The sequence below is a fragment of the Nyctibius grandis genome, chromosome 4 (assembly GCF_013368605.1).
Source record: "Nyctibius grandis isolate bNycGra1 chromosome 4, bNycGra1.pri, whole genome shotgun sequence".
NCBI lineage: Eukaryota > Metazoa > Chordata > Aves > Nyctibiiformes > Nyctibiidae > Nyctibius > Nyctibius grandis.
Window position 1 is genome coordinate 32,529,718 of NC_090661.1, and position 25,410 is coordinate 32,555,127.

Sequence of the window (25,410 nt, forward strand, 5' to 3'; positions counted from 1 at the left end):
GGCAGCATCGTGCAGCCTGCTAGATGTTACAAGCAATATGGTAAAAGATACGAGTAGCAAGGAAAAAGTGTCTTTTCTCACCGGTTCATGTGGAAGATTGATCCACATGATCAATCTTTGGACAAAAATACATTCATTGTCTCTTCTCTGTTCCCCACCACCCCTTGGTTCCCCTACTCACTGTTTCTGAGAATGCCCGCTTCCACATTTCTCCCATAAAATCAATAAAAGTCATGCCAGAATAAATGCTTAAGGACGAGACATCAAAATATAGTGCAAAGCACATCCCTGCATGCAGATCAAACAAACAGTAATTCATAAATTGAAAGCTGACACAAAGAATAAAGCAGGCAGAAAACTACTTTTTCCACTTGAAGGCAGACAACCGCAATGGTTTGTTTGATGGCTGGCTTGAAGAAATTCAATATAAACCAATGTAACATGCCACACAAGGCAAAATACATCAGTGGGATAACTAAAATGATGTGCAACTACCAGTTCAATTTAGGAAAAAAGAAAAAATAACGAACTTAGAAGAGCGGAGAAAATATATTGATCAAATTTGCAGCTGTGTGAAACAACTTTGGCTACAAATTAGAAAGTCTACTTCAAACCAGACAATGTAAATAATCCTTTCTGGAAACAGTGATACGGTAAAAAATTATTCAATCAAAGGCTCCTCATGTGTCTAAGAATAAAAATAGACATTTCTGAAAATACACCATTCTCAAGCTGCACGGAAGATTAAGTTACAGTACTTGCCTTGCAGTGCTTGTCATAGCTCTGCCTAAACCCAGCAAGCAACATCCAATTTTACTAGCACCAGTGAAACCTCAGCTAACGAGCATGTCCAGCTATACACTGCCCAGTATAGGAAAGATGCACTGAACCAAGTTCAGCAAAGAGACCACCAAGCAGTTAGTGGGCTGAAGTACACAAGGAACAAGGTCAGGCTGAGACACCTGGGTTTGTTACTCTGGAGAATGCCTGGGGGATCATCTTGCTTTCTACACCTAAAGAAAGGTTATAGCAAAGACTAAGCTAAACTCACTATCATTGTACACCTCCGATTTACAGTGGTCATGCTTTTGAGTGTGCGGCTTGGACCAGATGACTTGCAGAGGTCCCTTTCAGCCTAAATCAGCCTACAACTCTGAGATTACCCATCAAAATTTTCATCCCCATTTTTTATGCTGCTTTCTGATTACTTAAGTTATTGAATCATTACAGTGCAACAAAGAGAGGTATCTACAAAATACCGTGTGGAAAGAGTAAGGTTTCCAAAACCACCTGTGCAGCATCATATTTGATACAAAAACAACCATCACCTAAAAATAAGCAGTAAATTCTGCTGTAAATTTAAGATATGCTTTAGCTACTGTTAGAAGTGTGGTAAACAGAAGAATGAACAGCAAGGCACACAAAATACCACTTTCCCTGAAGAAGTACAGTTCAGATCACAGTACTCAGCTTTTCTGAAGGCACGGAGGTGAAGCTATAAACTGTCTTCTATGCATTTTTCCACCATTTTCATAAGAAAAAAAGACGCTGCATTTCCAGAAAAGAGAAAGGCAGACCTTTAGCAGACTTCAACTCACATGTATGCATCAAAACTAACTCTTCAAATTCAAGTTTCAGATCTAAAGCATGTGTGTGTCAACCTTCCGCAGAAAGACTGGACACTTCTGTCCATCTGCAGAAGGATGGTCACCTGCTTCTACAGGCCAGCAAAACACCAATATCGAAGATGTTCCTTAAAAGCTTTTCAGAAAGCGTAACACATTAGATAAGAGCTGTATCAGACTAGCAAATCAAAAAGTGAATTTGTCATTCTTTTCCTTATCTAATGGAGAGATCCAAAGAGTAGCTCTAGCTTGCAGTTGCTATGTAACTCACAAACAGAAACAGAACAGAAATCGAACAATGAAACACAATTTCTGAATAGTATCCTGGAGAGTCTTTTTCCTTGACTCCTGACAGGCACTGTGATGAAGCAGTGTTCAGAAACATAACTGCACATGTAAAATATCAGAAACATCCTGTAACCATCAAAAAACTTTTAGAATCATAGAACGGTTTGGGTTGGAAGGGACCTTAAAGATCATCTAGTTCCATCCCCCCCTGCCATGGACATGGACACCTTCCACCAGACCAGGTTGCTCAAAGCCCCATCCAACATGGCCTTAAACACTGCCAGGGAGGGGTCAGCCACAGCTTCTCTGGGCAGCCTGTTCCAGTGTCTCACCACACTCACAGTAAAGAATTTCTTCCTAATATCTAATCTAAATCTATCCTCTTTCAGTTTAAAACCGTTACTCCTCACCCTGTCACTACATGCCCTTGTAAAAAAACCCTCTCCCGCTTTCCTGTAGGCCCCCTTCAGGTACTAGAAGGCTGCTATAAGGTCTCCCCAGAGCCTCCTCTTCTCCAGGCTGAACAGCCCCAACTCTCTCAGCCTGTCTTCACAGGAGAGGTGCTCCAGCCCTCTCATCATCTTCGTGGCCCTCCTCTGGACTCGTTTCAACAGCTCCATGTCTTCCTTATGTTGGGGGCACCAGAGCTGAATGCAGTACTCCAGGTGGGGTCTCACAAGAGTGGAGTAGACAGGAAGAATCACCTCCCTTGACCTGCTGGCCATGCTGCTTTTGATGCAGTCCAGGATATGGTTGGCCTTCTGGGCTGCAAGCGCACATTGCCAGCTCATGTTGAGCTTCTCATCAACCATCACCCCCAAGTCCTTCTCCTCAGGGCTGCTCTCAATCCATTCTCCACCCAGCCTGTATTTGTGCTTGGGATTGCCCCGACCCAGGTGCAGGACCTTGCACTTGGCCTTGCTGAACTTCATGCGGTTTGCACAGGCCCAGCTCTCAAGCCTGTCAAGGTGCCTCTGGATGGCATCCCTTCCCTCCAGCATGTCGACCACACCGCACAGCTCGGTGTCGTTGGCAAACTTGATGAGGGCGCACTCAATCCCACTGTCCATGTCGCCGACAAAGATGTTAAACAGGACCAGTCCCAATACCGACCCCTGAGGAACGCCACTCGTCACAGGTCTCCACTTGGACATCGAGCCATTGACCGTGACTCTGAGTGTGACCATCCAGACAATTCCTTATCCAAAGAGTGGTCCATCCGTCAAGTCCATGTCTCTCCAATTTAGAGACAAGGATGTCATGCGGGACAGCGTCAAATGCTTTGCACAAGTTCAGGTAGATGACATCAGTTGCTCTTCCCCTATCCACCAGTGCTGTAACCTCATCATAGAAGGCCACCAAATTAGTCAGGCATGATTTCCCTTAGTGAAGCTATGCTGGCTGTCACCAATCACCTCCTTGATTTCCGTGTGCCTCAGTATAGTTTCCAGGAGAATCTGCTCCATGATCTTGCCAGGCTCAGAGGTGAGACTGACTGGCCTGTAGTTCCCCAGGTCTTCCTTTTTTCCCTTCTTGAAGATGGCGGTTATGTTTGCCCTTTTCCAGACATTGGTAACTTCACCAGACTGCCACGACTTCTCAAAAATGATGGGTAGTGGCTTAGCAATTTCATCCACCAGTTCCCTCAGGACCCATGGATGCACTTCATCATGTCCCATGGACTTGTGCACCCTCAGGTCCCTTAGATGGTCTCAAACCTGAACCTGAACATGGAGGCAGAGCTCCATGCACTCGAACTGGTCATTGACATAGAGTGCAAAACCCGCCCCCTCCCCACCCTGTCATCTCCCCCGCCTGTCCTTCCTAAAAAGCCTGTATCCCTCCATTCCAATGCTCCAGTCATCAGAGTCGTCCCACCACATCACCATGATGCCAATAAGGTCTTTACTTTAAAGGTGACTGAACATTGAAACAGGTCATGCAGAGAGACTGTGGAGTTTCCATCCTTGGAGGTGTTCAAAACACAACTGGACAGTGTCTCAGGAACCTGCTCTAGCTGACCCCGCTTTGAGCAGCAAGGTTGGACTAGAGGATCTCCAGAGGTCCCTGCCAATTAAGAACACTGAATCGTTGAGGTAACTGAGTCCGCAGAGTCAGTAAAGGTTAGCCTCCATAAAAATGTGAGAGTCTGTATACGCACATCCATCTGCAGAATCTGAGCTATACTTGCACAGTATTTTGTGTATTTTGTTTGATGCCTCTAGACATGCTCATACCATAAATTTAAGTTATTGAAATCCAATAATCAAGCCAAGGAAAGGCTCCTCAGCTTGCAGAAGATGTAAACAGAAGATACTCCTGCTTCATTCTCTTCCTAAATATTGCTGATAAATGCCGCTATTGGGAAAAAAAAGAAAATTTAAATGGAATGCCTACGAAAATGACTGGAATTTTCTAAAACTTGCCATAGATCAAAATAAATGAAAAAAAAAAATCATCTGAAGCCATGTCCTTAACAAACATTTTGTCAAAAGTTTCTGACCATTACAACAACAGTTTAATCTCCTCACCCTGCACCTTTTGACACTGTAGATTCAGAAACATTCTGTAACGCCCATGACACTACTTATGAACCTCGGCATCTCCTATTCTGTTGGAAACCATACTATGTGAATTTTTTGAGTATAAAACACACTTTGTCACAACCCTAGAAGAGTATGTTTTCCCCTTTTCCAGAGAAAGGTTAAAAGACTTTAAAAGTTAAGACCCATTCGTGTCTTGAAACATAAATAGCAGCTCATAGTAGAATCAGGTCAATCACTGAGAACTTTGCATATGTAAATGCCTTCAGACAGAGATTCGATTTCCAAACCATGTCTAATAAGACAGATCCAAACAGAACATTTATGATCCCATTAATATTTTTTCCTGTAATGGTCCTTTTTTTTTTTTTTAACATTCTCCAGATAAAAAGATTTGTAGTTTTGTATCTATCAAAAAACTTCAAAAGAATTCAAGAAAGAATCTGCTTCACTAGGAACTGAATTTTATTTCCCCTTTTATGAAATTAGAAATAGCCTTTGGTTTTGGCATAACATTAAGAAAGGTTGATGAACAAATGAAGATAAATGTAATGAAGATTAGTGCTTACCACATCTAAAAGCATCCTTCCGAAACTTAGACAATAGTGGTGGTACAATGCATGCAAAGAGCTTCCCTTCTCTAATCATTCAAACACTGAACAAAAACGAATAGTATTTTAAGTTATTTACTAATTACGAGTAAAACTGAAAAGTAAACTTTCTCAAACATGTGTAGAGATAAAGTTGTCAGGAAACTGAAATGCTCGTTTCACAACCATTGACAGCTAATCTCTGCACTACCACATCATGACCATGATAAATTTGATCCAAATGGGACTTAGGCACATGATCAAATTTTACCACGTGTGCCAGAACATGATACCAAATTGGTATCAGTGGCAGGAAAGTGCATAATATCTAACTCAGTATAAAATCATAGTGGTCTAAATAAATAATGCTTAATGCAAGTAAGCCATGCTGCTACCTGGTATGTACTGCATTTTTGCTTTAATTAAAGCAAACAGAATAATTTACAAGATCAATACTTTACATATGACCACTATACGTTTTACCCAGTACTGGGAGTCCTAAAGCCCTGCCTGTATCACCATTGAACCAGTGTTCTAACTTTGTAACCTTATGATAAGTTTGGATATGTTATTACATACTCTTCCCACCAACTAACATAGCTTTCTGTGCTATTTTTCTCTCCTCTTTTTACCAAGAGGAAAGTTAAAAGCATTATGTGTTGCAGCAGCTCTACAGCCCAACACTCGAGTGCTGATTGATGCTGAATGGCTGAAAAAGGTTCAGACTTTTTGACAGACTACTGTCACCTAAACTGCAAAACTGTATTATCATAGCAGCCAAAAAAAAAAATGAAAAGTTATTATCCTAGAGGACTCGTGAATCATTATGGTCTAGTATTAGGCCTTGCAAATAGTGCAAGTGCAGAGACCAGTATCCTCAACTCTTGAAAGGAAGAGGGATCAAACACCTCTACTGTCAGGAGCAATGGGAAGGGAGACAACAGTTTACTGAGCCCAGACTGCACATCATATGGCAGTTGCTGAGATCGAGAGGATGAAATGCAGGGTTGAGAGGCAGGAAGGGAAGTCTGGCCCAGTTACTGCTTCACACGGTGCTGCTGTCAATATGCAGCTTATTCAAAGACTTTCCCCTCTCAGATGTTTATAAACACTTTGTTTTGCCTCTCAAAAGGGACAGATGTCACATTGCAAACCTGCCTTGTAATCAATCCCAAGTTTAAAAATAAATCATTACAAATCCTGTTTTACCTGCAGCCTTATTGTCCAACATTCAAAAGCATTACAAATGCAAAAGATACAATCTTTTCTCAAAGTCACAATGTCCTCTTTGGATGGTCTCCCCTACCACCTGTCCAGTGAGACTCAGAACAATTAGCTTCTGCATCCCTTAAGGAGGTACCAAATGAACCTGCTTGGCTTCTCAAACAGGAAGAATCTGGACAAGAAAAATGCTAAAGTTTTAACTGGGTAGACCAGCAAAAATCAAGAACAAGAACTTTCACACTCATCACATCACTTCCTTTCAACAAAGCCTTACAACATACTTGCCAGTAAGCAACAGGCAGCCGAGGGGAAGCCATGAGTATCCAGTGACAGTGAATTGGTAGGACTGTGAGAAGGCTGGATCCCATTCGTGTTTGTGCCCCTCTGATGGATCCCAGGTGTTCGCAGAAGTTTGCGGCATGAGCCTGACCTTAAAATATTCACACATCTCAGTAGCACTTGGAACAAGATTCTTCTCAAGAAAAGCTGGTATGACAAAGCTACTGGTAATCAATGTTCCATTTTTCATCAGAAACAGTTATACTTGGGGGGTGGGGGGAGGAGACGTTTCCCCAATACAAAGTGATTTCCTCCACCAAAAAAAACCACAAAAGCTGCTCACACAATAGTAGTGTGAACAATTATGGAAAGAAGGGTGAAAAAAAAAAAAGAAAAAAGCTCATAGTACACTTAACAGCAGAAACTATTAAGCAGTCTAAATACAGATATCACCACAGGCTCCTATTGCATTTTGTCTTCTGCACTTTATTTTTTGGAAGGAAGACTTGACAGAAATCTATGCAGAACAACTAGTTACACGAACTAACAAAGCCTGGTACTTTCAAATCTCTCGCTCATACTTGACCAGATTTGATAGCTCCAGCTGAAGTTTCTACCATGAAACTCTGTTTATCACACAGCTTCTCTGGTGACGAACATCATCCTTGTGCACGCTGCAGCTCTCGACACCGCTGGGACTCAATCTCACCCACCTGTTAGTCTTTTTATACAAATCCTGTTGAACTCTAGGTGTGCATAAGTGGCTCGAACAGTCGCCGTTGAACTCAAAACATTTAGCAGATTGGGGAGAAGGAAGAAGTGTCAAGCGAGGAGAAAAGCAAACAGGCAGGCACACACAGAGCATAACCACACAAGGTGGCTTCCACAGGAAACTAAAAACTTTGAGGGCAACCTTGCCTCAAACCTGTTATGAGAAATCTAGGACACAGCAACTGTGCAACCTCAGCAGTGACTGCCACGCAGCACAGATACTCGAGCTAGCTCTGAGCTAAAGAACACTACCCATGCATTTGCTAGAACTAGATGAAAACGAAAACTGGAAAACTGCAAGAGTGACGACATGAGGCACGTTGGCCAACCCTCGCAGGGCATAGTGTCAGCAGAGACATTCTCTGAAGTACAGCCAGGCAATACTTCACACTTAACTTTTGAAAACAATTCTTACTGAATACGACTTGAGAGCCCATACCAATATTAATCCAGGTATAAAGGAATACTTGAAAATATATTTTAGTGTCCTTTGATTTCACAATTTCTACACATTTTATTTACTCGTTTTGTGTGTAGTCTGTTTTCATTCTTTTCACAATTTTATAGACCGTCTCACTCTCTGTTGTGACAGGTCAAAATGCATGACTTCACTAAGACAGGGATCTCTAGCAGGCAACTGAAATCCAAAGCAATCTGTTCCAGTATTACTTTAATTTGTGGCATGCCAGTTATTATGCTGGCACCACTGATCTTCTGACCTTTGAGCTAAACCACTGGACTAACACCAGAACCATGACAGCCACAATAGCACAATGCTGTCCTTGAGCTTAGTAAGACCCACTGAAGGGAAAGTTAGTTAGCTCACATGCAATCCTATGCTACTGCTATTAAATGCTATCCAGACGCAGGCTACAAACTCAGCCCAGTGTTGCACTGTGCCATGTAGACACTATGAGTTAAAGAGATAATAATAAATAAAGTAAGGCCAGGGCACAGGTTTGACCACTAATCCAAACTGTCACAGAATCAATCAGGTTGGAAGAGACCTCAGGGATCATCGAGTCCAACCGTTGCCCCTACACCACCCTGTCAACTAGACCATGGCACTAAGTGCCATGTCCAGTCTTTTCTTAAACACATCCAGAGATGGTGACTCCACCACCTCCCTGGGCAGCCCATTCCAATGTCTAATAACCCTTTCTGAAAAGAAATTCTTCCTGATGTCCAACCTGAACCTCCCCTGGCGAAGCTTGAGGCTGTGTCCTCTTGTCCTATCGCTAGTTGCCCGGGAGAAGAGGCCAACTCCCACTTCACTACAACCTCCCTTCAGGTAGTTGTAGACTGCAATAAGGTCACCTCGGAGCCTCCTCTTCTCCAGGCTAAACAACCCCAGCTCCTGAGCCATTCCTCGTAGGTCAGACCCTCCAGACCCTTCACCAGCTTGGTCGCCCTCCTCTGGACTCGCTCCAACACCTCAACATCTTTCTTGAAGTGCGGGGCCCAGAACTGGACACAGTACTCACGATGCGGCCTCACCAGTGCCGAGTACAGAGGGACAATCACTTCCCTAGACCGGCTGGCTACACTATTCCTAATAGAGGCCAGGATGCCATTGGCCTTCTTGGACACCTGGGCACACTGCTGGCTCATGTTTAGCCGGCTGTCGATCAGCACCCCCAGGTCTCTTTCTGCCGGGCCGCTTTCTAACCACTCTTCCCCCAGCCTGTAGAGCTGCATGGGGTTGTTGTGGCCAAAGTGTAAGACCCGGCACTTGTTCTTGTTGAACCTCATGCCGTTGGTCTCGGCCCATCTATCTAACCTGTCCAAATCCCTCTGTAGGGCCTTCCTACCCTCCAGCAGATCGACACTCCCACCCAGCTTGGTGTCATCTGCAAATTTACTGAGGGTGCACTCAATCCCTATGTCTAGATCATCTATAAAGATATTGAACAGCACCGGCCCCAGAACTGAGCCCTGGGGAACACCGCTAGTGACCGGCCGCCAGCTGGACTTTGCCCCATTCACCACCACTCTCTGGGCTCAGCCATCCAGCCAGTTTTTAACCCATCGAAGAGTCCACCCATCCAAGCCCCGGGCAGCCAGTTTGTCTAGGAGGATGCTGTGGGAGACAGTGTCAAATGCCTTACTGAAGTCTAGATAGCCTACATCCACAGCCCTGTCCTCATCTACTAAGCGGGTCACTTGGTCATAGAAGGAGACCAGGTTGGTCAAGCAGGACCTGCCTTTCATGAATCCATGTTGGCTGGCCCCGATGCCCCGATTGTCCTGCATGTGCCGTGTAATGGCACTCAGGATGATCTGTTCCATCACCTTGCCTGGCACCGAGGTCAGGCTGACAGGCCTATAGTTCCCTGCATCGTCCTTCCGACCCTTCTTGTAGATGGGCGTTACATTTGCTAATTTCCAGTCAGCTGGAACTTCTCCAGTTAACCAGGACTGCCAGTAGATAATCGAGAGTGGTTTGGCAAGTTCATCTGCCAGTTCCTTCATTACTCTGGGGTGAATCCCATCCGGGCCCATAGCCTTGTGGGTGTCCAACTGGCACAGCAGGTCACTAACCGTCTCCTCCTGGATCATGGGAGGTTCACACAGCCCCCCGTCCCTAACTTCTGGCTCTGGGGGCCGAGTCTCCTGAGGACAACCGGTCTTGACATTAAAGACCGAGGCAAAGAAGGCATTGAGCACCTCTGCCTTTTCCTCATCCCCTGACACTACACTACCCTCCTCATTCAGCAAGTGGTGGAGGCTCTCCTTGACCCTCCTTTTGCTGTTGATGTATCTGTAAAAGCTTTTTTTGTTATCTTTGACTGTAGCAGCCAAATCGAGCTCTAATTGAGCTTTGGCCCTTCTAATCTTCTCCTTACACGACCTGGCCACGTCCCTATAGACCTCCCAAATTACCCGACCCTTCTTCCAGAGCAAATAGGCTCTCTTTTTTTCCTTAAGTTCTAGCCTAAGTTCTCTGTTTAACCAGGCCGGTCTTTTTCCCCGACGGCTTGTCTTCCTACACACTGGGACAGCCTGCTCCTGAATATTTAGCAATTCCCTTTTGAAGCATGTCCAGCCTTCCTGGACTCCTTTGCCCTTCAGGACCGATTCCCAAGGGACTCGGTCCACCAGCCTCTTAAACAGGCTAAAGTCTGCCCGCCGGAAATCTAAGGCAGGAGTTCTACTCTTGCCCCTCCTTACTTCCCCCACTATAGAAAACTCTTAACATTTCATGGTCGCTACTTCCAAGACGGCCACCGACCCTCACATCTCCCACTAGTCCTTCTCTGTTCACAAACAACAGGTCAAGCAGGGCCCCTCCTCTAGTGGGCTCATTTACCACTTGCATGAGGAAGTTGTCCTCCACACATTCGAGGAACCTCCTAGATTGCTTCCTCTCTGCCATGTTGTATTTCCAGCAGACATCCGGCAAGTTGAAGTCGCCCACGAGTACAAGGGCCGGCGACCGGGCAGCTTCTGACAGCCGCTTGTAAAACGCCTCATCCGCCTGCTCATCCTGGTTGGGTGGTCTATAACAGACTCCCACCGTAATGTCCACCCTGCCGACCTTCCCCCTGATCTTCACCCATAAACGTTCAACCTTGTCATCCTCACCATCTTCCTCAATTTCAACACAGTCCAAGCACTCCCTAACATATAGCGCTACCCCACCGCCTCTCCTGCTTCGCCTGTCCCTCTTAAAGAGCTTATAGCCATCCATAGTTGCACTCCAGTCATGAGAGTCATCCCACCCTGTTTCTGTGATGGCAACCACATCATAACCTTCCTGCTGTACAGTGGCTTCTAGCTCTTCCTGTTTGTTGCCCATACTGCGTGCATTGGTGTAAACACACTTCAGCTGGGCTAGCGGCTTTGCCCCCAATGCAGGCCTGTCACCCCTAGGTTCATTTGTGGCTGCCCTGGTCTTATCCCCCTCCCCCATCGAACCTAGTTTAAAGACCTCTTGATCAGCCCTGCCAACTTCTGGGCCATAACCCTTTTCCCCTTCTGATTCAGCTGTTCCCCATCCGGCATAAGCAGACCCGGTGCCATGAAAGCTGCCTCCTGGTCAACAAACCCAAAATCCCACCTACAGCACCAGTCTCTTAGCCACAGATTAATCTGTTGTACTTTCATAGTCTTTTCCCTATTTTCACCAAATACCAAAGGAATTGAAGAGAATATCACCTGCGCACCTACCCCCTTTACCAAACGCCCCAGGGCCCTGAAGTCCCTTTTGATTGCCCTGGCACTTCTCTCTTCAATCTCATCCCTACCCACCTGGAATACTAATAGTAGGTAGTAGTTAGAGGGCCTCACCAGTTGAGGAATCCTCCTGGCAACATCCCTTACCCGAGCCCCAGGGAGGCAGCAGACTTCCCTGTGAGTCAGGTCTGGCCTGCATATGGGGCCCTCCGTTCCCCTTAGCAGGGAGTCACCTGTAACAATTACTTTTCTTTTCTCCTTTTTGGAGCTGGTTGCAACCCTCTTACTTGGTTGCTTCTGTTTACATAGCCCCGTAGAGGGTCTTTCACCTAGATTTGTGTCTTCCTGACACTCAGGAAGACGCTCGGGCTCTAGCACCTCATACCTATTCTGCAGGGGGACTTGGGGAGGGGAGGAAGGTCGGGATGGGATTCGCCTGCCACCCCGAGCAGGGACCTGCCTCCATTCCCCCCCATCCCCTAGGTCTCCTCCTGCTCCTTGTGGAGGAGGAAGAGGATCCTCCACTACCCAGGGAGCATTAGGCCTGTCCGTTTTCCCCAGGACAGGCAGGGAACAGCACTGCCTGCCATCCTCTTCCTGGGATGCTCTTGCACTCCTTAACCTTTCCACCTCCTCCTTGAGCTGGGCCACCAAGGAGATCAGGTCGTCGACCTGTTCGCACCTCACACAGGTGAGGTCTCCGTTACCCTCGAGTGCCAGGGCCAGGCTCTGGCACTCCCTGCAGCCTGTCACCTGCACCTCCGCATGCTTCCGCGGCAGGTCCGTTTGGGTTGCCATGTCTTTTCTGGCACCCGCAAGGGACTTAGGGCCCCGCCGAGTGGAAACCATACCTGCCTGCCCGCCTACTCTGCTCGCCGCCCTGCCTGCGAGAACTGCTGCGCAAACTGCCACGTCTCTGTTTGCGCGCTCCTGTTCACCACGCTCCGGGTCGCTCGCGCTCCCCAGGGGGACCCTTCAAATCTCCCACGGTGCCTCCGGCTACGCCCCCTCCTCTCCTGGGACGGGACTCAGAGGCTGCTGCTCAGGTGGCCCCGAGTACGGAACCTGCCCGGTACAGCCCAATCTCACCCTCGCCCACACTCACCTCAGTCGCTATCGCTGCCGCCGCTGCTGCCGACTGACAGCAGAAGATTCACAGCTCCTTGGCGCCTTCCTTGCCTTGTGCACTGGGAGAGAGTCAGCGCCCTCCCCAACGAGCTGCAAACAGCTGTGGCCTCCCCCACCCTGGGACACACACAGTCACTGCTTACTCCCCCTCTCCCCTCTGGGCAGGGACCCTGCCCTCCCAGACGCTTTTTATCACCCTATCAACGGGGGGTGGTGCTACACCCCCTCCTCTCCTGATTCGTTGCCGGGAACTTCCGGGTCTCGGGGCTGCTGCTCAGGGGGGCCCAGAGCACAGAAACCGCCCGATCTCACCCTCGCCCCGCGCTCACCTCAGTCGCTGCCGCCGCTGCCGTCGCTGCTGCCGACTGTCCATGCCAGTAAACTGTTATCACATTCTCCAGCATGGTTTTGTTCAAGTTTACTAACAAATATCGATGTGCAGGAGATCCCATGAGGCTAAGAGCCACTCTTCAGAGCAGAAAACAATCTGCAAACAAGCGCGGACATAGCCACTAGATTCCTCAGGGCTGGCTGAAGAGTCTCCAGTGCAGCTTTACAGCTAGTTATGAATAAATTCGTCCACGGTAAGATGAAATCTAAAGCCCAAGGCAGCTTCTGCTCTGAACCTATTACAGATTTCTCATGTGCACGTTAAAATGGCTTGCTCAAGGGCATCTACATTTCCTTATTTCACAAAGTCAATGAGGTAAATTAATGAGCGAATGTGAGGCACTGATATTACAGTACCGTCACATCAAAATACAATCTCATTAGTACCCACAAATGAGTGAAGTCAATTGCACTCAATGCAGAGCAGCACAATGATCACGCAACTATGCTGCACCACATCAGCTATTACAGATGATTCCGTATTTTGCCTAAGATGTCAGATGCGGGCTCTGGCCCTTACCAGTCCATGAAAGTACGGACACAAGTATAAAATACTTACCTATTGTCAATGTTGTAATTATCCTGCTTGATTCACTTTTTTTTATTTTTTAATCCAGTCAGGTAGTATTGTCTAAAACTAAGCTGGTGGGTGTAAGGAAATCAAACTCCATCCCAAAAGTAATTGTTTCTGCCACCAGTAGAAACAACTTTCAGAACCTTCCCCACGCACACCCCTTCTTTCCCAGCAGCCTTTCAGATACAGAAAAGGAGATCAGATCATATTGACTTTACAGGAAGCAAGAGCCTGCTCCTCACATGTCATCATGAGACTGGGACAACTGGTTTTTGTTCACAAGACAAGAAAAGGCCCCGCTAAGAGAGTACTCTCAAAGCTGAATACTGCTATTAAAACAGTCCCTCCCCCTGCAACCAGGCTTCTGACCACCTAGTGTCTCAGAAAGAAGAGGTGACTGAGACCAGATGATCTGTGCCCACAAGGGACGGCTATGGCTCAAGGGACACACTGTAAACCCTTCTCAATTATCTTTCTTCTGGGGAAGAGTCAAGCAACTTTTCAGTACTACTATTCAATGAGATAATGACAACAGCTCAATTTCATAAGTAGTTTTATTAATATTGCATATGTTCATCTTACTGACATTCAGCACTATATTAACATGGTTATAAACTGAACAGCAGTGGCACTTCAATAGTATCTTAAGTCTTTGATTCCAAATTTTGAGCACAGGGATAGCATAACACATTGCCTTGCAGCCCAGGGAGCCAGTATTCAAGTGACTAACCTAACTGAAGTTTCCATATGTTTCAAGAGCTTTTGGCATCTCAGCTAAGTACTAAGGTGATAACAAAGAAGGGTTACAGCAAACAAGATAGCTACTCCTATTAACATTTTAAGTCAGAAACTCAGTGTAAACAGAACAGTCACTCAGCACACTACCACAAGATTCAAAAAGAACAAACCCACCACCTTTGGAAAGACAATTTTTCTACCTGGCAAAATTGCTTTGAACCTCTAACATGGAAAGGTTTTTGTACCTCCTTTAACAGCAACAATAAAATAGTGTAATGCAGAAACCAACCACTATTTAAGGGTATTCTGCATTATACTATGCATACAATTACTTCATTTTCAAAAGCATTATTAAATGCTACCATTAAATGACTTTACCTGCAAGCACATAACACCCACACGCTGTCATAGAGCCAAGAGTTTTTATTGTCACCTGTAAAATGTTACTGAAATAGAGCAGCACTGTTCCACAAGCCCTTTTCTTTCCCCATGTAAAAAAGTGAATATGAAAGACCACACAATCAGGTACACTGTCTATGCTATCCTCATGTACTTACCTGTTACAAGCAATAAAGTTCTAATTTGTAGCTAAGTTTCAAGTAAGAATTAATTCTAGCCATGTTTTCTGACAATACCTGGGAAAAAAGCTAGTCATAGTGGAGGAAAGCAGGATTCAAATTTAGGAAACTAGTCACAATTTTAAGCATCTAGCTTCATCTATATAGAGTTATGCTGATTCTTCTCCCACCCCCTTTCAAACAGATCTTCAATTCTTCTTTCACTTTTAAAGCTAGAAAAATCACAGACATCTTTGGACCCTTCTTTTCTAAATTGTAACGCTCAGGAAAAAGAGGGAGGGAGAAAGAGAAGGTACAATTCACTTGTTCATACAGTTTCAGCTGCAGTATTTAAACACAACTCAAAAAATCGCTTCTTCAGTACTGTTATCTACCAAAAAGTAAGTACTAGTCGTGCTTATTCTGGATGCTTTAATGCCATGTCAAATGGAAGCTCATTGTTCTCCCAGATACCTTTTAGTCCTCCACATTAGACAAACTGACAACTTTAAGGCAAACAGCACTGCAATCATTTACAATTCCTCCTCATCTGAACCCAACTTTTTCTGTCTGAACAGTCAATGATCTAACAATTCTTATTGTTATTACCCTCTCCAGCTTCTCTAATGTTAACAACGCTATCTTCCAATCTGTTCCAAACAAACAGGTGATCAAAGTGCTGCTTTATTTTAAACCTGCCCACTAGCTCTCCATTTCATCAATTATTTCTTCAAGTTTGACCCTTGTTAATTCTAATTACCTCTTCCTATTACACGTAACTGAAAGATGAAATGAGGATTTTATCTACAAATTCCTTCTTAAACTGCTCCTTAATTTCTCTCAATATATCAATTTGTGAGGCTTGTCTTTATATCAATTTGTGAGGCCCCAAGTCACCTAATCCCCTGCCTCAAGAACCTGAAGAAACCCGTTACCTTAAGTCAGACTGCATCATACTTGGGAATATTTGGCAACTACTATAAATTGGTTTGGGTTTTTTATAATTAAGCAAAGTGCAAGTTTACAAAAAATAAGGAACAGCAAAAGTCTCCCCCCTTTCCCAGCACTTCAGACATTTTCTATCTCTGGGCATTTTGTACTTTTACAAGACAGGATGTTTACCTTGCATACGATTATTTTTCATGTGGCCAGCTGTGCCCAACTGCTAAGTTGTTCTGCATTAAACTGACTGTTCCCTCCGCCCCAATTTTCAGAAGCGATGCATTGTGTCTCCTAGTTAAAGAGCACATTCACAACACTTGCACTCTTGCCCTCGGCAGGCATAAAGTTGTTGGCAGTCTGAGGCAAGTCATTACACTTAAGATCCAGAAACAAAAAGATACTTCAACAACACAAGAAGGGAAAACCTCAGTTCAGCTGCTCAGGTATGTAAGCACTGACTTACATACTAAAAAACTGAGATTTAATGATGACAGCAATCAGCAGATAATGACTAACTACCGTTAAAATAACAGTGATGAGCACCCTTCGCAACATTTAATTACTGCTTATTATCATACCTTTGTTTTACTGGAGATGTGCTTTAAATTACCAACAAATTTGAAAGTCTCTACTGCATCAACACTACATATACAAGTGATTAAATCTGGAATATACAGCACACTGTTGCATGTTCACACCCAATTCTAATGCTGCTGTTTGGAGACAGATAACCTCTCCTGGTCTCAAGTGTTATCTAGCATATTAATTAACCTTAAAAAAATTCTGGCTGAAAATAAAAGTACAATAGTACCGGATTAAAATTTTAAAAGTCCTGACAATTTTAATACACGATTAAAAAACCCTATGTAGCTCTGCAGATCTGGCTTTGCCTAGATAGGGAGGCAATTGTATAACAATGCACGAATTAACTTACGGCTCTCAAATTATTCCACAGAGCTGCTCCCACAGCTCAAATTGTAGAGTGGAAGTGCCTGTGTCAGGCAGTACTCCAGAGTACCAATGGCCATTCATTCCACTGCACAGACATGCCCTAAAAACCCAGAGAACTCAAAGTCCCAAAAGGGCCTTTCCCATTCTGAACAAATGGTATGTTTTAAGATTATATTAGCATTTTCCTCTTGTTTATATTAACAAAGACATCCTAGCCAAGATTCTCCTACGGTCTCTCTGTATGGCAATGCAATAAACAATAGTAGATCTGGGACATCATGGGAATTTCCAGAGGTATGTCAAGTACAATTCCATGACTGCCTTGACATCGCCTTCTTCAAAGACCGCAAAAGCAGGGCAAAAGAAGGGTAAGAGTGAAGAAAAACACATCCAAGGAAAGGACAAACTACGTAAATAGCTTTTACATAAGTGTCTCCTTTCTTTTCTCACTTCTAAATGCTTTAGGAAAAGCTGGGGGAAGGCATCAGGTTTCATCTTCATTCCAGCTGCTGTACAATCAATGCAGTGCGGTCTATTGAACTAGTTTATTACGATTCACGCAACAAGCTGTTACACACATTTGCAAAGTAGAAGATCAGTGCCAGTATCATGTCATTCACAAGGATGTGTTCATTTATGAAGTATGAGAATGTTAAACCATAACTTTCTTCTGCATAATTATGCAGTCCTGCATGGACTGAAAGCATAAAATACAATTTCACCCCTTCTGATTTGAAAACAAATGCAGTGGTAGAAATCTCAACTGCACCCAGCAGAAGCAGGGAAGGCCCTCTAAGATTTTTTTGGTGGGGTCTAGTATTGTCTTCTATTTGACACATGCAACAATATTCCCAAAATAGTATCGAACATTTTCGTTTTTAAAATATTAAAAAAAAATAAGATTGGTAATTCAGAAAGTGAAGAAAGAAGCCTTGTCCACAAAAACAAAAAGAAGAGATCTTTAAATAGTTCAGTGATAGGAACTCTAATGACTTTTGTGTAACAGTACCATGGTTAAGCCTGCTGTTTGAGCTTCATCACCCATTGTCTCTTTTTTTTTTTAAAAACATGTAGACTAAGTCATGTTACATGGCAGAAGTGTGAAGGAAAAAAAAAAAAGAAAAAAAAAAGTCTGATTTTTGACACAGTTCTTCAGCAAGAGTAAATTTGTGCTCTGGCCCTGCCAAAACACAAACGCTCAAGATGTGTACATTTCCTTTTACATTGGCCTCTTGTGGGAAAACAAGTAAACAAATCCCCCCCCTTTCTTGTGTGCCCACAGACAAAGGACAAAGGAAATCGGGTTTCCTGTTGCAGGTTTGCAACCTGAGAGTCGGCACCAGGAAGCCGTGATAAACTGACACCAGTGGTAGTGCTGCTACCCAAGCAACAGACATGAAGTGGGCTGGATACCAAAGAAAAACTGTTTCACATTAGAAAAAAAAAAATACCAAAAAAAATATTTTGCTACAAGGACGGTCTTGATTTTTAGAAGTTGTTTAAACTGCATCTACATCAGCATTTTGAACAGCAGCGGCCTTTGCGAAGGCCCTCCAGCTATCACCGGCTAGCAGCCTGCAGAGCACAGAGCGGTTTAACCCAGGAGCCCAACCTCCTGCTCTGAGCAGGGCTGACTTCCACATTGCCTCGAGTTACTCATGGCTTTGTCCTGTCAAGCTTCAAAAGTCTCCAAGGATGGAGATTCGCCGGTCACTCTGGGGTGGTCTGTTCAATGCTTAACCACCCTCATAATGATTTACTTTAATTTTTATAGTCGTCTTGGTGTGCATAAACTGGATTTCTCCTAGAGGAAACTAAGTCAGAAATCCTTCCCAGAAGTTCGCCAAATGTGGCCCAACCCTTAATGGTCACAATGGTCCAAACCAACAAACCACATCTGTGTTGGGGACATCCAGTTTAGGAGACCAGACTACATTCTGTCCGAAGTAAAATTACTTAAATACAATCAGTGTAGATCTGGGAGACTTGCTGCCCCCACCTTTAGCCAGAGATCCACTTCTACCTTGCCAAATTATTTGCTAGTGTAAAACCAAGTGACAAAGCCAAACACACAAATAATACTATTGAAATTAGATGAAGGAAAACAGCACTCTTTGAACCAGAAAAGAGGAAAAAAGTTATAAATCAGAAAATTATAATCTCTTGTAAAACAGCAATCGTCATGGATCTGTACCGAATACTTCATAAGACAGTATGAAGTACAGTTATGATTTTGAGTAAGCGTGAAGTAAGACCGGGAGCTTATTATAAGACCAAAAAAAAAACAGGCAATATAAAAATACAATTTCGATAATTTCAAAAAGTTCCAAGAAAAATGTAAAAATGTTTCTGGGGCTATGCAACTTTTGGTCGAATCAACAAACCAACAAATGTAGGTGTTTAAAAGTGTGTGTTACCTCTTTAGAGAGAGCTGTCTGTATTACCACCACCAAGAAAACCCAAGATATCTATCAGAGCTGCTGATGTGAACAACTAGCATACAGAAAGTTCTGCTACCACAGCAGTTGTTTTACAGATATTATCTGCCACTATTAAAAAAAAAAGTTCTGTATTAATCCTATTTCACATCACATCAGCATACAATAAGCCTGTCATTTGAATTCAAAGGTCAAAAGACAATTGATTTAGCTGACAGTGCTGTAAAATCCATCCTGACTCGAGAAATTCAGGGAGCGGAGCTGTGCTACAAAAGCAGCCCTTGGCACCTCCTGGAACCCCACCATCACTGCACAGAGACGGACAGCAAGGCAGGCTACAGCGCAAAGGAAGATGCTTGGCAATTTCCCCCACCCAGAAAAGAAAGCATGAAAATTCACAAAATAATACCAGCCAAGTATGTTAAACATAACTAAGTCTCCCAAGCAGACTCAACAGGCAACTTTTCTCTAAGTTATGCTCAACTTCTGACCCATGCTTTCCAGCAGCCTGGAATAAGAGCTTGTTCTCTGCTGATTTTGGCTAGTTGAGGTTTTTAACCCACTGTAACATCATCAATTAGGAAAAATAACATATTTCAGGGTTAACTTGAAATGCTTTCACTAAGATAAAAGCCCATGTTAATGCAGAAGTTCAATATCAGCATGTTTCTCTCACAGCTGCAGTAAAACCCAGTCTCTCCAAGGCCTAAATGAGTATTTTGAGGTAAAAAAATTGTTACCTCAAAAGGTAAACAGAAAAATTGAAATCACCACCACCAAAAGGTTTTTGAGCACTGAAGGTAAACCATAAGGAACCATGAAGAACAATCCAACTTTAAAACAACTATATGCTTTATGCCAGTAGTTTATTTAAATTTTGACAACTTATGAAATAAAACTTGGTCTTCAAAAAGCACTTCACTAATCTTTAATGGCATCCATCTGACAAAAGCATTCTTCCCTTTCTACAGAGCCTGGGACCAAAGGCAAAAGAGTATTAAAACATCAAGAAAAAATTTAATGTGCCTCTCAGGCCTAAGCATGAACCACTATTCCCAGTAACAACTCTCCCTTCTGTATTATGTTTTTAAATAACCCACATTCAGAAAAGTTGTTCTATAGAGCTGTGCGTTTGTCAGGAACTTGATCTCCCTCTTCAAAACAGACATCGATCCCCTGCGCAGGGAGCAAGAGCTACTACTATTGCACTGCAGCATCCGACACGAGATTAAGTAGTACAAACAGATGAAACCACGATTGATTTTGAACCTACTAATCAAACACGGGTTTGCAAGAGAGGATCCACTTACAGACTCAGACCTCTGAAATAACACTGATGAATACTCGGTTAGCGATCATACAATTCACCAGCTATCAAGATTATGAAAAGTGTTATGTCGCCACATTCAAATGAAGTGCACTTTAAAACATGCTTCCATAAAGAAAACAAAGACTTGTAAATGTTTAGTCTCACTTAACACTTAACATAAAAGAGTGGCAGAATCTACATCAAACAACCCAGCCAGCAAACTGGTGCCACAGAATTCAAAATCAAAAGAGGCTGAGACAATGACATAATTTAGCTTTACATATGCAAAGACAGACATCTAAAACCAACCATTTTATCTGCTGATTCATGTTCAAACACACAGTTAAATAACCAAGCAATTCTGGTGTCTCTGCAACTCCTAAAGGGTTTCCCAAAGTTCAGAGTGCAAAACTACTACCAAAGCTAACACGAAAACTGCTATGGACTGTGTTAGTCTTGCACTGCCAGCTGCATAAGGATTAAAAATCAGAATCGGCCAAAACCACAAAATTATTGTCACTCAGCCTCACCAATGGCTATATTCTGTAGGTTTACAACTGTGCCTCCAGTTAACATTACCTCCATTGCTGGTAAGGTTCCACTCCCAGAAAACATTGATTGCCTTTCATTAAATAGAGACTATCTCAATTCTCACAGACCCATAAAATCCCACTGTAAAAACATCCAGCTTGAGAGTCCTCATTCCAACGTTAAACTGAACTCAGTGAAATATAAAGCTTCGACTATTTAGAGCGATGTACTTGAAATCAAGTCACTGAAGTTGTATCTCCCTGGAAACATAAAACACAGAACAATTAACATTTTTTTCCCCTCACTCACAGAAAGATACTTATGATGAATTTTACATGCCAAATCAATAGAAGCCTCACCTAGCAATTTTAGAATATACATATTTACACTGATAAAATAAGCAACTGCATTTACTATCACTGTATTTCTGTCATAACTTATTAACAAGAAGTTAAAGAAATGGGTTTTGGAATAAATGAATAAAGAAATAAAAATCTAAAAGATGAATAATGAAGTAAACAAAGCAAAGATATAAAAAGATATTAACAGATAATTAAATCATATCTTGACTTTTTAAATATTTAAATTAAGGAGCTGCTGAGGAATAAAAGGAATCTGCCTGAAGCTAAGAAAGCCAAGGAAAAAGAGATCAAAACTGTTTGCCAACTAGCCAAACACACAGGGTTAATGAGAATAAATTCAAACCTCTGGAAATGTCAGCATTAGGGAAACCAACTTGTGTGACTGAAATTTTGATGAAGGCAGAAGCTCTGCTTCGTTACCCCAGTAGGGTATCCAGGATTTCTAACCAGTAGCAGTAAGAACTCAATATCTTGCAGCAACCCTCTTGCTGAAGGGATTAAACTACTCATATGGAGAAAACTATGCTTTTTTCTTTTCTACAACAGACATGCTATAGGACAAAACAGAGGAATAGAAAAGAAATTCAATTGGGCCTCAACCCTTTCTCTTACTAGCCTACCTCTCATTTTCCCAATGTATTTCCAAAATTATCCTCCTTAACTGGAAGGACATGACCTTACGAAAATTCAAAATAACTGGGAGTATTTTATGTTCTTCAAATTAAGTTTTGTTGTCCTACCTCAGGAACAAAAAATGTGTTCATAGTAGCAGAATTAATAATTCTGAAATAGACATTTTAAAGGATATATTTGAGACACACTTACAAAACTGAGAGCACAAAAAGAGCTACATAACAAAATGCTCTCAAGGCAGCAGCAGAATGCTTATAAGCATGATAAAACCAAGTCTCCTTGAAAACCTGGCGGGGGCGGGGGGGGGAAGAAAGCCACATTTGGACACCGTTTTTAAAACAACAGCTATCCAAAAGTTAATCCCAAACCTTAAAACAACATTTTGGATAAACGTGAGAGGGGGGAAAGGCTCTTGAGACTTAGAACCAATTATGCATGAGTGAAATGACAATCATACATCTTATTATAGAGAAAAGAGATTATGAATTATGTGTCCCCATATTAAGTTTTTATTCCTTATTGGAGCTTCATCCTTTGACAGTTCTGTGTCAGTGCCTAACTCTACACCTGCCAGCCTTTTTAGTGAAGCAGCTTTCTGCAGCCCTATAATAGTCAAGAGTCAACATCCAATTTTGCTTCTGACTTCATGATCTAAGAGGTTCTATGAACCACAACTGAAAGCTAAGTATGCTTATCCCAAGTAGCAATGTTAAAACTAAGCATTTTATTAGCATCAGTAATACTTTCTTAATCCACTGTTGAGCTACCAAGTGCACATCCTTTAATCAACTGGACATAAATAAACACTCTTAAAATGGGGGGAAAAAAAAAAAAATCTTCTGTCCCTAGTTACCCTATCAATAAACAGGAGACACAGTATTTACATAAAACATTCAATTGTGGAACTTCTCTTTTTAGCTTTACCTACATAGAACACAGCTGGTTTTATAACTAAGAAAAAAAAAAATCTAAAGTTCCCACACTGTTTCTGGATTAATAACTGGTACAGCGTCTGGTGGCCTAACACATAAAAGCCTTGACAGCGAAACACAAGAGATCAATCTCTGCAATTACAACTGCCACAAACGTCTACCTCAGTACTTTCACCTGTCTCTCCCACCACTCCAGCTGAAGGGAAACAGAGGCTAGCCCAGCAATACCTTACAAATAAATAACGACCAAACTCTCCACCAGAGAAAACACAGATGCTTATTATCCAGTTAGTACTTGCAGTGACAACAGGCAAAAACTAGGGGGGAGAGACTGTTTTCCCTTCTAGAAAACCAGTTCATGCCTTAAATTAAAGGAAACTAGTGCTTAATTCCCATAGTTAACCAGTAAAAAAAAAAAAACAAACCCTCAATCAAAGTTCCATCACAAAAGGACTGCTTTCTGAAGAAAACACCAATCTTGGTTCATCCATACTGAGCTGGAACCTAATGAAATCTGACACCTTTACTCTGAAAACAAATTTGCATTGTATTATCAACTAAGGCTCCGTGCTCACAGATGCACTTCATTCAGCATGCAGTAAAGGGTTCATTAAAGCAGCATCACTAAAATTTTTAAAAGCAATTTTACAAGCAAAATTTAAAAAAGCAATTTCTTAAGCAATATTATCCAAAAAATGCCTGTGTATTCTTCTTGGGTAAAAAACAAGCCCCCTCCATCTAAAACATGCAGATGTTACAGCCAAGGTTATACAAGGAGATCTTCATTAAGTTGAGCAATTCCCATTTTGTATCACTGCTTTACTAGACACGAATGGGTGAATTCCTCATTAAGCAAACTGAAGCTGCATCACAGTTATCCAGTGCAAATAATAGTTATTTTTAAATACAGCATGAGAACATCGTTTCAAGACTTCAAAAAACATAAAATGGGGGAAGAGCAAACAAACTCAGATGATGAAGGTTATCCCCTTCTCTTCATCCCTTCCTTGCTTTTCCACCAATATATCCTACTCCCTCCCAATAAGGGCCAGTTTAAGGCATTGCCTGTTTTTCCACTTTTCCAGGCTCCTAGTGAAGAAATCAACCACCCGCAAATATTTTGTTCCTCCACCCCCTCACTCATGAGCTGAGCGTTCAGAACATCCACACCGGCACTGCCTCCAAATTACCTAATTGTTATCATTACTGTGGTCTCAGCACCGGCTGAGAACAAAAAAACAGCACGACTACACCCGCGCTGGCTATAAAAAGTAAAGAAAAAAAAAAAAAGAAAAAGATTGAAGTACAACTTACAGCGCCGCACAAGAGACAAGTTATTCACGGGGCGCTGAAGGCGCGCAGCGGGCCACCCCCGGGCCGCGGGGAGCGCGCGCCCCGCCGCAGGGCGCCCTGCGCGGTCGCCGCCTCCGCAGGGGACGGGCAGCGCGGGGAGCCGCCGCCGCGCGGAGTGGCGCGGCACGGCACGGCGCAGAGCGGGCCGCCGCCACTCACCACCGCCTCCGTCCGCCCTCCCGCCGAGGCGCCGGCCGCGCTGCTCCCGCTCGGGGCTGCCTTTCCTGAGGAGAAACAGACACAAATCCGGAAAATAGCACCCGGCTCGGCTCGCTCCGGGGGGGACCCGCGCCCGAGCCGCCCCCGGCCGGAGGCTGCCAGCAGGGCTGGGGGCCGCCCCGGGCAGCGGTTCAGCGGGCTCCCGCCACCCCGGGGGCGCGCGCCCCCCGCCCAGCGGAGGTGCGAGGCTGCGGGGGCTCTTTCGGCCACTTTCGCCCGGGCCCCCAGCCCTCCCTCTCGCCCCCGCCAACTCCGGGACGGCGGCCCCAGCTGGCGGGCAGGGGGCCGCGCCACCCCGGGGCTGGGGGCCGCTCCCCCCACGCACACCCGCAGACCCACACACCCCCTCGGTCAGCGGCACGGCGGCTCCCGGCTCCGCGGCAGGAAGGAGTGGGAGGGAGCGGAGCCCGCCGCCCGCCCCAGCTCGGCACTCCGTCTCGCAACTCACCCAACAAAGTTGCCGCGGCGGCTCGGCTCGGCTCGGCTCGGCTGAGCTCTACGCGGCGCTCCCCGCCCGCGCCCGGGATGAGCTCACCCCGCCGCCCGCTCCGCTCCGCCCGCCGCCGCCGCCGCAGCTCTCGCGAGAGGGGCTGCCCCGCCGCCCGCGCTCCGGCGGCGAGGGGCGGGGGCGAGCGGCCCCGCGCGCGTTCCTATAGCAACGGCCAAGCGCCGGGCCTAGCGGCGACCGCGGCCTGCGCCGAGCTCGTTCCGCTCCAGCCGGCCCCCGGCGCCGCGCACGGCCCTGCCCTCCCTGCTTCACCCGCGGGGCCGCTGCGAGTTTCGAGGCGGGAGCCTGGAGGCTGAGCTGGGCGCGCTGCTGTGCTGTGGTGCCCGTCTGCCCCGGGGGGCTGCGCTCA

At 44.5% G+C, this 25,410-nt stretch overlaps 1 protein-coding gene across 5 annotated transcripts in view; it reads right to left on the reverse strand.

Moving 5' to 3' along the window:
- SIPA1L1 (signal induced proliferation associated 1 like 1) overlaps positions 1–24,553 on the reverse strand; it is a 241,315-nt gene extending 216,762 nt beyond the window's left edge. For 3 of the 5 annotated variants that reach the window (XM_068399041.1, XM_068399036.1, XM_068399038.1), the window contains exon 1: positions 24,296–24,380. The gene's annotated coding sequence lies outside the window, so the exon portion shown is untranslated. Of the gene's footprint in view, positions 1–24,295; positions 24,381–24,493 lie in introns of those variants that run through there. The other 2 variants (XM_068399040.1, XM_068399039.1) reach the window with 2 other exon arrangements.
- Between the last annotated feature and the right edge of the window lie 857 nt (positions 24,554–25,410).